This window comes from Lolium rigidum, chromosome 3, assembly GCF_022539505.1.
Source record: "Lolium rigidum isolate FL_2022 chromosome 3, APGP_CSIRO_Lrig_0.1, whole genome shotgun sequence".
In the NCBI taxonomy this organism is placed as follows: Eukaryota; Viridiplantae; Streptophyta; class Magnoliopsida; order Poales; family Poaceae; genus Lolium; species Lolium rigidum.
The window spans coordinates 374,677,525-374,697,156 of record NC_061510.1 but is presented as its reverse complement, the minus strand read 5'-3'; positions in this window follow the sequence as shown (position 1 = coordinate 374,697,156).

Genomic DNA, 19,632 nt, shown 5'->3' with positions numbered 1-19,632 from the left:
CGCCGTCGACCCCCTACCTCCGCCGTGCCAGCACCTCCCTTGCGTCGACAACGACGACGACGATCAACCTTTGGATCAACTTCTAATCGCACGACCCACGTTAGAAGGTACCGTTTCGGTGTTACACAGTCACTGACCACTGGGTCCCACCCTGTCAGGCGGCCCGTGGCGTGAGAAATGCTGTTGGGCTGTTTTTCTCCATTTTCAAACCCTTTCGGCCCAATTGCTTTCCCGCCTAGCCCATTTAGCAATTTCGAATTAATTTGTTTCAAGTTGAATTCAATACTGGTCTGTGCTAGAATTTAAATAGTTTCAAATCTAAAAGTCCAAATTTAGTGAATCAAAATGTTCCAGAATCCTTATGAAATGATCTAACTAATCCCACTGGTTTGAACCCTAGAACTATTATGGAATTTGAATAGTAAAAATCATAAGTCAGAGAGTTTTTAGAATTCAAATAAATCTTAAAAATCAACCATATTGAATTTTGAGGTGATTCCACCTCTCATAATTCACTTTTCAAGTACTCTAATTGTTTATGCAAAAATATGATATGATCACTGTACATGATCATGGGATAGAATCAAAAATTGGCTAGGTAGTCAATACTAGCCCATTTAAATCATTTTTCAAATTTAAGATTTCAAATCTATGAAGTGTAGCACTTCATTTAAATCATTTTCCCAAGTGTTATGAAGTAATGTGATGACCTCTATTTCATGGTCTCATATTTGCTCACTTGGGGATATCAAATCAAATAGGATTCAAATTGCATGAGATGATGCATCTCATTTAACTCATTTTCTCTCAAATGATAAAGGTGAAGTATTGACCTTGGTCAACATGATCTCACATTTATGCATTGAGAAGATTAAATCTTAAGAAGATTCAATGAGAGGAAATTATTTCTCCACACTAAAGAGAAACCCTAATTCACATTTCAATAAGAGGAAGTTATTTCTCTAATACTAAGTAAGGAAACCCTAGCATAATTTTGGATAAATATTAAGTAGTGATGCTAGATCATTTGTGTGAGCCCTTAGGGCTAATTAAGAGTACTTAAGTATTGTTGGTGATTGTATCCTCGTATTCGTTTATAGACGCTAGTACCGGAGACTATCAAGAGGAGGAGGTATTCTACCAAGAGGAAGGAGAAGAAAACTTTGAGCACTACCCCAATCAAGGCAAGCTATTACCAATGCAAGCTAGACTAATGCAAAGCTCTACAAGAGCAAGGCACCATTAATTTTTATTTTATGCTTAATGGTCCTATCCCAAGTTTTTTACTTTACAAGCTTTACTAAATTTTAATTATCAAAGTACTTTTTGATTCATGATTCACTTAGCTTAGTTATGGAGTAGTACAAGAGTATCAAACTTAGCCTAGAGCAATACAAGTTGATTAGCACCCCTCATGACTAGTTGCTAGTGCTAAACTAAAATTGACTACTCTAGATGGGAACTTGTGAAAACCAATGACTTTGAAAACCTTGGAATGATGAGTCATTCTATTGAAAGATTTTGAAGGTGAATATGACTTGTGAATGACTTGGTGAAATATTACCAAAAACTGATGGTTGGGTTCGGATGCGATACCATTCCAATTCTTAAGTATCCCCACAATACACGAATCTGGGTAAGGCTTAACTGGAAACTTATGTATTTTAGTATGGGTTCCCTCTGAACAAGCGTCATAGGGGTTATGCCGAGGCTGCCTCCATTGAAAGTGAAATGACGTGAAATGAGGTGAATGTCCTACCCAAGCCCTGTGCAGTTCCCGGGTTGACGGTTTGTTTTCACCGGGAGGCCAAGCTCATGGGGAGAGGTGCCTATACTAGGGTATATAAATGAATGGTTAGGATTGCTAGTTCGCGCACTGAGTGCGATAAATCGAGCCGATTACCCACGACGGACTATTGCAATTGTTGTGGCACAAGTATACAACCTCTGCGAGTGTAAACCTATTCGAATAGCCGCGTCCGCGGTCATGGACAGATTGGAAAGGCCATACTTGTTCCGTCATCGAACTTTTACAAAATATGAATGGTGAGTTGTGACTTGATGGGGAAAGGTGACTTTGACTTTGAATCACAACTAAGTTGTGGGAATGACACTAATGTTCCCACTTGAGTTAAGTGAGGCAAAGGAAGAATCTTTGATTATAAATGCTTACGAAATAAAACTGGCTTTATGCAAATAAACTTAGAGCTTAGAACCCCTTTACTATAGCTGATAGTACTTACACTAGTTTTAGTTTGCGAGTACTTTAAAGTACTCATGGCTGTGTCCCTGGCTATTCAAATGGCCAGACTATGAAGAAGAGCCCCAGTACCAGGATGAAGGACAGCAGGACGTCTACGACAACTAGGACCACTCCTGACATCAACAGTTGCCTGTGGAACAAATGGACCGCAACCGCTACTTCGCTTCCGCTATGTGTTTTGTATTTGGATCTTTAGATCCCCTATGTTGTATTAAGACTGGATCATGTGATCCTTTGTTGTAAGACGATTATGGTATGTAATGAATGATGTGTTGTGATATCAATCTATTATGTCTCGCAAAAACAATATTCCTGGGATTGCGATGAATGGCATAATAGGCATCTGGACTTAAAAATCCGGGTGTTGACACTCCACCTCCTTCGTTGTTTCCTCGGGAAAAAATATAGATCACCATCACTCACTTGTCACCACCCGGCTGCTCGGCGGCGCGTCGGCGACACATTTCATGCCCGGGAGCTAGGCCCAGACTGCTCTGCTGCTCCATTCTCTCATCCAGCTCCAAGCTCCAGAGGTGAACCCTTCAAGATTTTCTCCTTTTGCCTATGGTCGTATCGTATGCTAAGATGATGCAACGGAAGGGTCAGGGATGCATTTTTCTATTTTTCTTGTTGTTGCGATTCATCATTATCTTTTCGTACTCGCAAAATTTGCAGGACCTGCCCGCGCTCGCAATCTATTTGTCGAAATGCAGTAACCACAAGCCAACGCGGGAGGCGGCGGCCGTGATTGGCTTGCCAATCTCCCGGACGATGCCCTGCGGCGCGTGCTCTTCTTCATGCCGACGCGGGAGGCCATGCAGAACTCCTTCCTCGCACGGAGCTGGCGCCACCGCTGGAAGTCCATGCCTGCTCTACGCATTCACGTTGGACATGTTAGCGATGATTCGGGAGCACAGAATATGGCAAGATTCGTGGACAATCTGACGCGTCTCCGTGATGAGGGACAGTATATAAAATAAAATAAAAATCAAACATAAGTAAGATCCAGTACTAGCTTCTACACACTTCTACTATATTCTAGGTAATATGGTCCTCTAGTTATGTGTGTTGTAGTGGTTTCCAGAGTATTCTAGTATAAGTTGTAACTAGGATATTTGTAGTTCTTTCCCTAACTTATGTAGTGTTCTGTAGAACACTCTAGTTGTAAGTAGAGCTAAGTGGTGAAGGCTCATGCAGCCTATAAATAGAGGTCCAACCTCTACCTATGTAATCGGACTATGTACCCCTACCTATCAAATAAATGGAACCTTGTGTTCTGTCTCTTGAACTAGATCTTGTGTGTTGAGAGTTTCGGATTGAACTCTTGACAAACCCGCCCCTAGAGCGATATCTAGCCTACGCCCCTAGAGAGATATCTAGCGCAGCATGTTGAAGCGGTTCCTTCAACAATTGTGCTGTCCACGTTGTAGCAACACGGTAGAGTTGTTCCTCCACAACCTTGTCTTTGCTTCAGGTGGTATCAGAGCCCTGCTGATCCGTTCGAGTTGTTGGCTCCCTCATTGAGAGCGAGCTACAACAAGCAATGGAGGAGTTGGGAAAGAGAATGGATGTTGCAGAACAACAAATCCAAGCGTTGCAAAAAGATCTTAACCGGAGATTTGATCAGCTAGTTGAGATGATCAGAAAGGGTGTTCCTCCTACTGCCAATGATGAAGAATCATCAAAGGATGGTGAAGATGCTCAGCGGAGAAGAAAGGGAGGTCATCTTGGAGCAAAAACACCTCAACCACATGTTATTCATCATACCTCAAGAAGGCCAACTTATGATGAAATCTCTGAAGATGAAGAAAATGATGAGGGCCTTGAAGAACCTGACCTCTATGCACATCCAAGAGTACCCAACACTACGTATGCGAGGAATACATACAAGGTGAAAGCTGAGATCCCCACTTTTAATGGAAATGTTGATATTGAGGGGTGCCTTGATTGGTTGTATGAGGTGGAGACTTTCTTTGAGGTTATGGATATTCCGGAAGATCGTAGAGCTTCTTTGGTTGCATACAAGCTAAAAGGAGGAGCTGGTGCATGGTGGCATCGCCTTCAAGAAGATCGCAGGCTAAGAGGAGAACCTCATGTGAGATCTTGGCGGCGGATGAAGAATACGTTGAAAGGGAGATTTTTGCCTGCAGATTATGATCGGATCCTATTTATTCGGTTTCGAGAATTGTGCTCAAGGAAATAGGACCGTTTCAGGAATACCGAGAGGAGTTCCTAAGGCTACAAGTGAGGTGCCACTTTGGTGAAACTGAAGATCAACAAGTTGCAAGGTACATCAATGGTCTCAATGATGCTATCCAGGATCGTTTGATGATGCAGCAAATTTGGTCCCTTGATCAAGCACAAGCTCTAGCATTAAAGGCAGAGAGATTGGTAAAGGCAAGAAAGGCAAGTAAGGCTCCATATTCTCATATGGAAGACTCATCTAGGAGTCACTCCCACGGAATGGAAGAAGAGACCACTCAACCCGATGCAAAAGAAACTGTCCCAAAGCAAGCCGTAGGTAAGAGTAGGGCAAAGCCTGTGATAAAATGCTATAAATGTGGTGAAGAGGGACATGTATCGAGCAATTGCCCATTGAGGAAATTTGTCAACACAACAATCCATAATGGCAAAGATGGCGAAGAATATGAATCTGAAGATGTACAAGGACAAGATATTTGTGAAGAAGAGGGAGAAGAGGTGGTATGCGTGATTCAGCGCCCCTTGTGCTCAACACCACAGCCTGACAACACACAACAAAAGAAAATATTTGAGAGCAAGTGCACGGTGAATGGCAAGGTATGCAAATTACTGATTGATGGTTGCAGCTGTGAAAACCTTATCTCTTAGAATTTGGTGAATCATTTAAAGCTTGAGACACATGATCATCCAAACCCCTACACTATTGGGTGGATCAAGAAAGGAGTGAATATGAGGGTCACCAAACAATGCAACCTGCCACTCTCTTTGGGCAAGCACTATCACGCAAATGTGTTATGTGATGTTGTTGATATGGATGCCAGCCATGTTCTTCTTGGGAGACCTTGGCAATATGACGTGAATACAACACACAAAGGGAAGGAAAATTCTTACTCTTTCACTTGGAACAAGCGGAAGATCATCATTCTACCAAATCAATCAAATCGTAATAGTTCCAAGGAGAAGGAGAAAAGTGACCACAAACGGAGGCTAAAATCATTCCTGGTTGGTGATAAGGTGATGGTATACCTCCGGAAAGAAGGACCGCCATTAGACATCAAAGAGAAACTTAGATGGTGGAAATACGGGCCCTTCTCTGTTCTAAGGAAGATAAATGATAATGCTTACATGATAGATCTTCCAGCTGAGATGGGAATATCCAACATATTCAATGTGGCAAACTTGGCTCTTTATCATCAAGAACAAGCACTCTATGAAGATAACTCGAGGTCGAGTTCTAAACAACTAGGGGAGAATGATGCGGGACAGTATATAAAATATAATAAAAATAAAACATAAGTAAGATCCAGTACTAGCTTCTACACACTTCTACTATATTCTAGGTAATATGGTCCTCTAGTTATGTGTGTTGTAGTGGTTTTCAGAGTATTCTAGTATAAGTTATAACTAGGATATTTGTAGTTCCTTCCCTTGCTTATGTAGTGTTATCTAGAACACTCTAGTTGTAAGTAGAGCTAAGTAGTGAAGGCTCATGCAGCCTATAAATAGAGGTCCAACCTCTACCTATGTAATCGGACTATGTACCTCTACCTATCAAATAAATGGAACCTTGTGTTCTGTCTCTTGGACTAGATCTTGTGTGTTGAGAGTTTCGGATTGAACTCTTGACAACCCCGCCCCTAGAGCGATATCTAGCCTACGCCCCTAGAGCGATATCTAGCGCAGCACGTTGAAGCGGTTCCTTCAACAATTGTATTGTCCACGTTGTAGCAACCTTTGTGGAGTTGTTCCTCCACAACCTTGTGCTGCTTCACTCCGTGACAGCAGCGAAGGACTGAAATTATGTGAGTTCATTATCCGCGACAACATCTACATTTCCAAAAAGGACATGAGCTCTTGGATCCAAAAGGTTTTGACGTGCAAACCTCAAATCCTGATAGTCGATTACTGGGAAAATTTGAGTCCTGAAATATTGATTATGCCTTTGATCCCCCGGGACTTATCAACGTTGGAGCTTAATTCTCTAGATTTACGAGACAAGCTTCTTGACTTCTCGAGGTGCCCCGCGCTGAAGAATCTCTTAGTGAGGTTTTGCTCCGTTGGGTGGACCAAGAGCATATCATCCCAATCCCTTGAACATCTGACCATTGTGTACTGCTCGTTCCTATCTGACGCCCGGACTTGTATTTCTGCTCGAAGACTCATTAGCCTGGAACTATCTGAAAATTATGGTAACACTCCATTCCTTGACAGCATGTCGTTGTTAGTAAATGCATCATAGGTGTCATCAACAAGAATACATGATCTTCTGTTGTAATAATGGTTGTAGTAAGTGTGGTGCTAATGTTAGTGGCAACAAAGATTGTGTGCTTCTTGAGGGCTTATCAGAGGCTACAAGATTGGAGTTGGTAGCACAACCTGGGGTGGTATGTTTTTGATGACTTCCTTCTTAAATCCTACTATTCTTTATGCTCAACAATTTTCGTTGCTCTGTCCATACAATTATACCATCACTTGGGATGTTAAACTAGCACCTATTGTATGTGTTTATATAGGTGACCACCGATGTGTTTTTCGATTTACCAATTATTTTAGAGCATTCTTTCTGCATTGTATGCTATATGCAATTACTACTTACTAATAAGTAGTAACCCTTATTTATTCCATATGTTTCTTAACTAACCACAATATTTATTTCCAAATAATTCAATATATACTTTACAATAGAAATGCTGATAAAGTGCAAATTTTGATTCCAAGATAATTACACTTCACATAAAACTGGACTAAAGTTACTTACATCTGTTAACACTACAGACACAAAATATTATGGACATAGTGGAAAAGAATGGGTCGAGTTAATAGAGATATATAGAGGTAGGTTGAGAAATTTGACCTTGGCAGTTAGAAAGTGCAAAGTATTTGGGGAAATCATACGTGAGGAATCTTTGGAAACAGTTAGATTATTATTATTGTTCGAATTAGTTCTGTTGAAAAAAATCTACTGATAGTACCATAATGTGCCGGGATCATAATATCATATACCTAAGTTATTGCCTTAGAGATGGAAAAGTTTTGAAACGACGCTTATTTTGTGACAGGGGTGCATGAATGGACATGTAGATAAATTACTGAATTATTGTTCTGGTTAATTATTTATTGGTGCCCTAATTATTTATTGATTTGCAATATTTTGGTATGCTCACGCTTACTCATACATTAACCTTGAGCTATTCCTACTTCATTTCCATTTTGCTAGTTTCTTTTCGAAAGGGATTTGATGTGTTGCTCGACATTTAGCAACTTAAAGACTTTGTTACTTAATGAATGGTGTGTGGAGTCTGATCTTCATCCACTAGTATTCTTTGCAACCGAATTTGTGATCTTGAGTTCCAAGATATAAAACTATCGTCAAATACTCCTCAACTGTAGTTTTTTGGTGGAAATTTAAGAAATATTTGTAAATTCGCATTTCCTTGTGTGTTTGTATCACACTGGTTGTTGGGTCGTACTCTAGCATCTTATTTGTCTTCATCTTCATATATATACCAACCTTCCTTTCTTCTCTACTTACTTGCTATGCTTGATAGTATCAACAGGCTAGAACCCAATTATCTAAAGTCCAGCTAGCTAGGTGCCCCCTCCTTGTTGATTGCTATGAGTTAGAACTGTGAGATATTAGACTTTAAATAAGATAGCCAATGTTGGGATTGTAAGGTATCAGGACACACAAAAATAGAGTCAGAAGAAGCCATGGAGACTTTGGTCTGCACTGTGCATACAACAGCGTGAAAACTGTCAAGGCTTTTATGCTAGATGGTAGATGGCCCTTTATTTTGAACGCAATCATCGAGAGTCTGGACTTAAAAGTTCTACCCTTATCTGGTAGGCAATTCACATGGGCCAACAAAAAAGAAAATCTTATATATGAAAAACTAGATAGAATTTTGGCTAGTGTGTCTTGGGAGTAAAAATTTCCATTAGCGAGCGTGAGGGCTCTCACGAAAGCTGGCTTGGATCACACACTGCTACTTATTGACTGGGTTGAACAAGCTCATCGGGAAATAAGATTATATTTTCTTTTGAATTATCATGGTTACGCTAAGAGGGCTTCTATGACATGGTGGTCAAAGAATGGGCTTCCAATTCACATGGAGATACTCCTATGGAGGTTTGGCAGAACAACATACTCCACCTCCCCATCTTCTTAAGGGGATGGGCAATGAACAAAAGTAGCATGTATTATTCTCGATATCATTGTTAATTTAGATATTAAAGCTGAAACTACACCTTTGGACACTTCCAAGAGAGACGTAATGAGAGATGCTTAAGAGGAAGTCTCCAAGATATGGGGTGATGAGAGCATCCCAGTCGCGTTCCCCAAAGTGCTCCAGATTTAACGTTTGGGGGACATTGTTTCATTGTGCCACATTTGAGGGTGTCGCTGCTCAGTCGCGTTCTCCAAACGTGCCCCCCAAACTTGTTCATGTGTCAATGATGCGTCGGGTCCGCAACTCCCCGCCTCGCTTCTTGCTCTGTCCGGCGTCCCCGGACCGTCCCCTGTGGAGCGGGGATGGGCTCGGGATGTTGGACATCGTATAAGGTATCGCCGGGCGGAAAAGAGCCTTTGGGGCGCGCGACTTGGAACGATAAAATTCCAACGCGCCCCAAAAACCTTTGGGGGACGCGACTGGAAATTCTCTGAAGAAACTAAATGAGCTCAACGAGCTAAGGTGAAACACATTCAGGAAGGAGCGAAAGAATACAAAATACTTTCATCTAATTACCAATGGTAAATATATTAGAAAGAAGATACTTCGCTTAGAGCACGAGGAGGATACAATTATAGTCCAAGAAAATTTAAAGAATTACATCAGGGCTTTCTGGAAGAGACTATTAATTTGGGGCACAGGTCCAAAGAAGCTTTTCTTTGGTGGAAAGCGAATTTGCTGATGTTCCTTAATTGTCGGATGAGGGAAATAGTATCCTCACAACTGCCTTTGTAGAAAATGAGGTGCACGAAGCTAGTATGCACATGGAGACAAATAAGACGTCGGGCCTAGATGAGATCCCTACGAAGTTTTTATAATTTTTTTTGAGAAATATTGAACATGGCCTCATAAAGTTGTTTGAAAATTTCCAACAAGGGGGCCTCTGTTTAAAGTTAATTGTGGCACTATCATCTTACTTCCTTAAATGGAAAATGATGCTCAGATCAGCAGAAGAGACCGTTTTCTTGCTGAATGTAAGCTTCATTTTTTTTTTGCAAAATTTAGCATTGAACGTGTAACAAAGGTTGCATATTTAGAAGTTAGACCAACACAAGCGGAGATTATACCTGGAAGACATATTTTAGAGGGGGATAATTCCCTATTCTGTTATTGGGCATATCCATTAATTTTAGAAGATCAAACAATGGTGAATGGAAGCCGGCACAAGATCGTTTCGTGAGAAAACTCGCAAGTTGGACGGGTAAACTTCTCTCATATGGGGATCAGCTAGTTCTAATAAACTCGGTCCTAACTAGCCTTCCCATGATTATTGTATCATTTTTTCGAAATGCCTAATCAAAGGGAGACACAAAAGACTAGATTTCCAAGTCGCCACCTAAGCTTGACCTCCGCATTACCCAAAGACGAACTAGTCAGGTCGACAAACTCGTAGCCCACATAGATTGCTAAGTTGCCACCCAAGCTCCATGTGAGGCCACGACCAAGACCCATATGACCGCCGGTCCAGTGTCCTCTAACGTAAACCACAGAGCCATTGGCCAACCCGCCGCGAACCCGTCGAACCACAAGGCGGCAAGGCCCAGGATCTCCAAGGCAACGCCTCCAACAAGCATGGGCGGACCCAGGATTGATTTCTAGTAGGGGCAAAGATGTGCTTAGTGGTGCAAATAGTTTTATTAAGTGGGGGCAAACCAGTATTTAGCATGATATATTACAAGGTTGTAGAAATTTGAGTGGGGGCAACCGCCCCCATTAGCTAAAGGCTGGATCCGCCTATGCCAACAAGGTAGTGACGCGTCCATCACCAGCGTCTGTTCTAGATGGAGCTTTGGTTTTCACCGGGCCAATTTGAAAACACTTGCATCAGTCGTGATTGACACTCTATAATAACACACACAAGAATAAATACGAGGCCCGAAGTTGTCACCGCCGTTAGCACCGACCATAGCCGGTGCATGGCTTTCACACGAAGTTTGACCCAGCCACGAAGTTCTAGGCACCGGAATGACGTGGTTTTCAACGGCGTGATGGCATCGCAGTCCACCATTAGGGACAAGATGCTAGGGGAGTTCGGTAGGTGGCGGCAAGCCAAGCTCTTCCGTGGCACGCACTTTATTTTTCTTGAACCGAGTCTTGTACCGTGGCAGCATAGAGAGTACGCATGTGTGGGAAGTTGCTTCCTGTGAGCAGCCACAACTTTGTCTTCTTTAACACCTTCTATATGATTGATACACATTTCCATAGTGTATTCTCAAAAAAAATAACGAATGAGAATATTTCGTGCGGCATGGTGATATAGAATTGAGAAACTTTTTGTTTTTTTTGCGTGTTATAGAATTGAGAAACTAAACAACGGGAAGATTGCAGAGACCATGTATCAAGTTTTCATACAACAGGTCCGTTTTTTTTAAAAAAATACAGCAAGTATGTATGCATAATACGTCGTATAATTCGCTCGTGCCGAAGTAAAGTCAATTGGATCCATGGAGAAGAAAAGGTAAGGTCAATTGGGATTACGGAGAGCAAAACCGGGCCTGGTGGACCTGCTCGTATCGGGTCAAAGTACTAGTACTATACATACGGAATTTGCGGATAGGATGGTGGCGACTGGAGCAGGGAAGATGCGCGGCCACGACCAACTGACCGCGTGCGCACTCGTTCGACCGGTTCGCGTGACTGACGGCGCTCGCGAAGTGGCCAATTGAGCTGGGCGCACCTACGATACAAGCTACTGACGACTCATGGCACGGGAACCAACTTAATTTTAGTCCTCGCCGGGCAGGTATCTCCCAGTGGATTTGCAGTTTTGCACTCGACGTCATGGCATACTAGAGGTCGGCTAGTTGCTTTGATGGTCGATTCACCATGATTTTGTCCCAGTGGATTTTTCCATGTAAAACTCGTCAAAGCCGTGTGTGCCCTGATACGACAAAAGATTAAACACTATTTTTGAAAATAATCTTCTTCTGAAAGAAAATAAGCGCCAACGAATTTTTGAAATAATTGCTTCAGTGTTATTTGTTTTTAACCACATTACACTTCTAAAAAAATATCATGCATTCTGGTGCAACTTTAATAGAGCAGTTGCACTCACACAAATATTTGGTCATCCTTTCAAAAAGTCATGCATTGAATTAGTTAATGTGGTTCCGATATGCTACTACTATATACACCGACCCTCCTTTGCCCATGGGCGACAACACATCCACTCATTTATGAATTCATGATGTCCCTACATTTCTAGTATGTGATTTTTATCGCACTGATTGTTGGACCGTGCTCTAGCCTCTTAATTATCTTCCTCTTTATATACACCGACCTTCCTTTCTTTTCTACTTACTTGCTATTATGCTTGGTAGCATCCACATGCTAGAACTCAATTCTCTAAGTTCCAACTAAGTGCCCCTTCCTTGTTGATCCTACGTTTGCTCTGACTTAGAACTGTAAGCTAGTTGACTTTAAATAAGACAACCAATGTTGGGATTAGAAGGTGTCAGGATACATAAAAACAGACCCATGGTGAATCCTCGAGACTAATGTCTTGCCCTCTGCGTACAATTTCCTGTCATACCATGCTGAAGAAATGGTTCTAGGGTTTGCGGATTCTTGGATTTCTGTAACAAGTTTTAAGGTCCATTTGCATGCTTCCGAAAGATCTTGGTGCGGCCATTTCATTCATTCCAAACACCCCAAACAAACCATTGTATATGGAGTTATGGACTCGTTTAAAGAACCATAACTGCAGTGTGACAGGGTGATAGAATTGAGAAACTTTTTTCTTGATGAATATGTATGTATTCACCATGTACGACTTTGAGAAAAACAACAACAAGAGGATAAGTGAGATAATGGACCAACGGACTAAGTTTCTCATACAAGAGGCCAGTTTCAAAAAAAAATATCTAACCATGTATATGCATATACTTCCACGCCTCTTATAATTCATTCGTGCTGAATTGAAGTCAATTGGGTCGTCAAATATTGCTCACGTCTAGTTTTTCAATGAAGATTGAAGACATATTTAAATATGTGTTGTGGCTATACCCACCCTTTATTAGCTGCATTTTTTTTTTGACAGAACGCAGTGCTTTATTGATCAAATAATGTTAATATAAATTGCTGCCCAAATTTTGCGAGATTAGTCTGGTTGCTATCTGCTGGTCCCAAACATTCTCTAACTAGTTGATGCCCCGCGCGTTGCTGCGGCATTTGGAATGATTTTCTTGATGTAAAAAACATAAACCATCTATGAAATTAATACTCATTTGCATTGTGTCTCTGCGGGACATTAGTGTAACATACTCCATTTTAAATAGGAATTACTTATGTAGGAAAACAACCTAAGAGCTCCAATAGCTGCATCGATCCCAGCTAAAAAGAGTGTTTTGTTTTCGAGGGTACGCCTCAAAAAGAGTGTTAAACATGACTTCGTTCACACGCTCACTCAAACGGTATAAATTGCAGATCTTTTTTTGTTCGATACACAAACTCGTGATTCAGTCAACCTAATCATATTTCCTTATTTCAAATGGAACATTAGACATAGTAGAAAGGCATCACGCTATGGTATGGTAAAGTACACTTGGTCGGCAATATATGTATATACCTTTTTTTGCGGGTAATATATGTATATACTAACCATTCATTAACCTTATCCTTTTTACCACTTGCAGCCACGATTATTCAGAAGATGTGTTGAGTAAGGGTATATGTTATGTACTCGATGATGAGGATGTAACTTGCCCCAAGTGATTGTCTTACATGGGTCGCAAAAAAAGATAACAATCAGGACGTTCGATTAAGCATACATGTTCTGTCGGTAAATCAATGAGCGTTCCTTTCATATTTTCTGTGAGGCTGTGACTGCATAAGTTCATAAACATGATTAAGGATGATGATAGAAGACAAAATATGAGCTGGACAGAGCATTGATCTGGATCGGGCAAGTTCAGAAGAAGAAGAAAAAAGGAAGCCAGTTGACAGCTTCACCAGCGCCTCACCTCGCTACTCGATCACCGCCTGCTCACGCGCTGTCGAGAAACCTTCATCCTTTTTGCTTTCTGTGTTGCCTGTGATACGGCACGAACCGCATGGGGCGAAGAGCACGGGGCCACGAGCGAGAACCGGTCAACCGGACGGCATCCCATGGAAGAGCGTGGCAGCAGGCAGCGACCACGACCAGGCACTGACGATGATGAGCGGGGCACCAGGCAGCTACCGTGACCAGGCACTGGCGGCGTCGAGCGGGGCACCAGGCACCTAGGCGGCAACCGCGACCAGGCACTGACGGCGACGATCTGTAGTAGTGTAGTGTTGCGACATGCCGAACTGCTTCTACTTGCGGCGACGATCTTCAGTATTGCCTGATGGCGGACGATGGCGGACCACGCACAGTCCAATGCGATCGTTGCTTGAGAGCAAGGAGCCCTGGAGCCGCGCAGAGGTGCTAGTGGAGATGAAATTTTTGCACGGAAAGTAGGGTATATAATGCCTCGGCAATTTCCAACTTCTAATCAATTAGAATCTGAAGGGGAGACGTTTCCAGAACAATAAAAGTAGTGGGATGTGTGATTAAGCCATGATAGTGGGGAGAGAAGAGGACGCCGTTTGGTTTCTCTGAAAGATCAGCTGCGCACTTGTGCTAGCATGAAAATAGGTTGGGCAATTAAATTTTTTTTTTTTTTTGAACAGGAAGGGTCCCGAAGGACCTAGGGCTTCATTGATGAGCGGTGAAGTTACATTTTACAGATAAGGCCAGAAGGAAATAGAAAATTACAAGCCAGCCCTTGCAAATTGCATTGAGGACCTCAAGAAAAAATTGGAAAAAGCGATCAGGTCCAGCTCCATCTTCACCGCATCGAGGCTCGCCGGAGTCAACCTCTGCGCCGCCGGGGACGAAACCACTTGGGGTGCAGAAGTGGGAGCCAACTCCAACGAGCCTGTAGATCCTCCGAGTCGGCAAGAACGCTTGACGGAGGTAGTTGGTGCCCTGAGGACGGCTTGAGGCCGTCTCACGAGGGTGGAGGGGCCGCCCTTCGGCCTTGAGATACGGCGACAATGGCGCCGTGGAGATCCTCCAGAAGATCTGCGGACGACCATGATTTGTCGCCGCCGCGCAGAGATGGAGGGGCTGCCTTTCAGCCATGGTGTACGGCGACAGTAGCGCCGTGGAGATCCTCCGAGAAGAAGCCACCGAGCTTCGCTGCTGCAGATGCGGCGACCATTTGGAGACAGCAGGCAGCACCTTCTCCCTCTCGTCACCGCGACGAGGAAGAAGAAAGAGCCTGCCGCTGCACCTGTGGTCACCAGATCCGCCAAGAACGGCCTTATTTATGGAGATTGCCTCCCTCCACCCCCACATCTCCAGCTCCGACCACCGAAGCTCGACGAGGAAGAAAAGGGGAGCAAGGCAGTGCCAGATCTGGCCGACGAGATCTGCCACTTCCCTCCTGGCATGAGCGCCATACGCCATATAGGACCAAATACAGAAACTAAAACTACACCTAGCTACTCCGGCGCCATCTCCCCTCCAACTCCGGCCGGCTACTCCGGCGGAGAGGAGAAGGGAGAGGCCCGGTGAGAGAGTAGTGGGGGTCAGGTACTGTAGAGAGAGGAGAGCGAGGTGGGGGGGAAATACGCCCCTCTATTTTATCCCTGACTTGGAGGTGCTTTTCTATAAAAAAAAGATTAAATCTGAGAATTTGATGAGGTGGCAGATTGCTGATGTGGCATGCTTGCATGTTGAGAGAAATCATGTAGTGGGGGTCTCCTATTTAGAGATAAAAGATTAGTCTCCCCCTCTGCAAAATGCAAATCGCCCGTAGTCCCGTACGAGCTTGCGTCACATGCGGACGGAGGGCAGCAGGTTGCAGGTTGCAGGTTTTGAAGGTGACATGCGGTGCATGTTTATATAATTATCTGGGTAGTGGGAAGCGGTCAGCCGGTCATGGAGACATGGAATACACAAAACATTCGTGAGAGGCGATGGGAAATAACTCGAGCAAACGGTCAGACGATGCAGCATTCAAGGAGCGCACAGGAGTAACATGTTTTATCGGATCCGACGGCATGTAGACGGGGTGGTATAGTCCCACAACAAATCCACACCGGCATTATTCCAGGAAGGAAGTGGACCGTGAATCGTGGCTGTAGGGAAAGAGGAGGTTCCGGGGGCTCAATTGGCCTAAAGAATTAGGCGGCCTTACGCCTTTGCTACTCAACATTGGAGCAATCTTGACCGTCAAATTGATATGGTGAAATGGCTGAAATCCATTGGATCTGCCTGTCAGGCTCTTTTTATATTAGTCTGGATGTTTTATTGAATCCTCAGCATGAGGTGGGTGGTATAGCCCCACAACAAATCCACATTCATTTATAAATTCATGGAGTCACTAGATTTCTCTATGATTTCTATCGCACTGGTTGTTGAGCCATGCTCTAGCCTCTTAATTATCTTCTTCTTTATATACACCGCCGATCTTCCTTTCTTCTCTACTTATTTGATATTATGCTTGGTAGTATCCATATGCTAGAACCCAATTCTCAAAGTCCAGCTAGGTGGCCCCTCCTTGTTGATCCTACGTTTACTGTGAGCTATTTGACCTTAAATAAGGTGGCCAATGTTGGGACTGGAAGGCGTCAGGATACATAAAAACAGACCCGCTCAGAACCCTGGAGACTAATGTCTGTCCTGCGCGTACAGAATACATGCCTGTCATACGGTACTGAAGAAACGGTCTAGGGCTTAGAACTATTCGCTATCCAAACAGCCATAGAAGAAAGAGGGATCCAGGTGCGGCCACGACTGACTGACCGTGTGCGCACTGGGCACTCCTTCGCGTGATTGTCGACACTCGCAATGTGGCCGATTGAGCCGTGTCAAATTGAGCTGTGCACTCCCAGGCAGCTCGGGACGAGTACCTCGACGGGCAAGAGTCTCCCAATGGATTTGCAATTTCAAACTCCACATCATGGCGGACAAGAGGTCGGCTAGTTGCTTCGATGGTCGATTCCCCATGATTTGTCCCAGTGAATTTTGCCATTTTAAGAACTCGTCAAAAGCATGTGCGCCGTGATGCAGAAAAAGATAAACACTGTTTTTAAACCAACCACCAGTTCACTGTTTGGCTTGTTACTCTCAAAACATGTGGAAAATTCCACAACTACTTCTGCTAGTAATAGAAGAGCGTCGTGCGATTTATTTCCGTCTTGCGGAACAAATATTTTTATCGCCTGCAAAATTCTTGAAAACAATGTTTTATCCGAAATCAAGCATATCATTTCCCATGAAACTTAGCTAAGGGTGACTTATTTTTAGTCAGGTGACATCATCGAAAAATTTGCATCTTACGTTGCAACTTATAACTGGCTCGAATCACGAATCAATCTAACGGTTCGGACTATTTTCTTAGCTGCAATCTATGTTGCAACCTAATGAGTAGTGAGAATGACAATCCAACGATCTGGAGCACTTTTGGTTAGTTGCAACTCACGACGAACACATATCGTGAGGCAACTCACGAGGTCTAAAAATTAAGCTCGATTAAGATTTAGCAAAACCATTAAAATATTACTCCCTCCGTTCCAAAATGTAAGGCATCTAAGGATTGATAAAAAGGCAAACTTTACTAACTTTGACTAAATATTTAGAAAAATATATTTACATCTACAATATCGAATGGACATATTAAGAAAATATACTTTATGGTGAATCTATTCATGTTAATTCAGTATTGTAAATATTTATATTTTTTATGTATAATTTGGTAAAATTTTAAAAACGTTGACTTTTGACTAATCCTTAGACGCCTTACATTTTAAGACTGAGGGAGTATTAGTTTGTCCCATAAAGATCTTTTAAGTGAGAAATTTAAATAAATGTGTGTGTGCATGCATGACTTGAAGCACAATCGTACTGACCACCACAATCCGATGATAGCACTGACGACTGGACAGTAGTGGAGAGGTTGTAAAGTTGTGGCATCACCAGGTGGATCGAGCAAATGGAGCAATAACATAACCTTGTCACCAAGTGTTTGTTTGTTTGTTTGCTTGATCGAATAGAAATACTGAGTACTCGTACTAAAAAAATAATGGTGCTCCATGCATTGCGCAGCACCTAGCTCGTCACGTTCGCGAGTGTTTGACTCGAACGGCAGCGCGCGCGGATGTCTTTGCTGCATGTGGTGGAGCGAGCATTATTGCACATGCACGAAGGCATCGGTCAAAAAGGCGGTGGATAAACTAGCTCGATCGATACCACCGTCGTCTGATCCAGCTTCGGTGGTGCTTAGCGCATCTATGGGGCGACGCATTTCAGCGTCCGACAATGTTCGCCGTTGCGTCGGTTGAAATAGTCGAAATCGACCGCGCGTCCGTTTGCTACGGGGTGGCTCCAGCGGCACGACGCATTTTTGTTTGAAATATTTTTTATAACATAAAAACATAATTTACATAGTTTAACACATGAAAATAAGAGGTGTGCTTCGGTGCGCACCCTCTCCAAACTCGCGACTTATCGCCGAAGGGGTACGGTGGTCCCGATTTTGTTTTTTTTGTGCTGCCCGCCGAAACCCATATCCAAGCCCAGTGCAAGACTCGTATGGGTATACGGGGCCCGGGCGTATCTATACGGACGACCCCACGTGGGTGGGTCCCACGTGCTAAGCTAATCACCGTGATTAGCTCCCATTGCATGCATCGTTTTCATCGGCCCGTACTGGAGATCTGATCGAGCTGTTCCACGCCGTCGCTAGGTTGAACGCAAGCGGTTGTTGCCGGCCCGGCCGTCGGCGGTTGTTGCCGGCACGTCCGTCGCCGCCGGTGGTTGTTTCGCACGTCGACGCCGCCGACCGCGCGCGAAGCCCCCCGCAGATCGACGACCTTGGAAAGGCGCGCCACCGGCTCGGCATCTTCCCCGCTAGGGTTTAAAATTACAGGTACCATGACTTCATCTTGTAGCATAGTAAGAGGAAGCAATTCTGCCGGTTTTTCAATTCTAATTATGGTCCAATACTACGGAATATGGAGAACTCTATATCTGGTATGATTGAGGAACAAAACGAGTACGTCGGCTATAATTCCGATGACTGCTGAAATGGAGGATAATTTGCAGCACGAAGCCGGCTGGAGCGAAGATGAGTTTGATGTGAGCCACTATTTTTCATTTCGATTACCGAGCAGTCCAGCATCATCAAATTATATATGGTTCCTCATGTCATAATTTATGCAGATTGCGTACGATGAATTTGATAATGTTGACAACCATAGCGAACACACGGACGATCAAAATGATGAGAACCATGGTGAACACACGGACAGTCTAAATACTAGTGAGGTATGTGTAGTGACTCATACGAGTGACATAAAATGATGCATGAAATGATGGCAAGCCGTAAAATTTACGGTTACTAAATTTCGAAATGCATTAATAAATTTCAGGAACAATTTGACACGCAGCTTGAGTACGACTATTACGGTGAATCTGACTTGGACACGGGCCACACCGATGATGTGGAAGGTGCATCGGTTCCCGAGGATTCCGTTGACATGAGCCAGGTTGTTATCTCTTTTTTATCGGTCTTATATAGCTGGAACACATAAATTTATAGTTTTAATTAATGCCTACGTTTTCTACTTGCGGGCGACGCCGGGCGCTAGTCAGCCTGAGAAACCACACAAAGGTAGCAATGGCAATGAATATCCCGATAGTGATCGGGATTTATACTTGGATGATAAAAGAGATGACTTTTATTTCTGAAGCGACAGACATATTCTTTCTACAACGGATATGCTAAAGATTATGGGTTCGAGCATCCGGCTTGACCAGGTTAAGCGGTTTGATGATGGAGTAATTCGGTTAAGGCGTTTTGTGTGTTCCGGACAGGGCGGACGTCCCAAAAACCAACTGACCACGGAAGGCCGTGTATATAGGCACAGACCTGAGTCTCGCTGCGGCTGCAAGGCACGTTTGGTGGT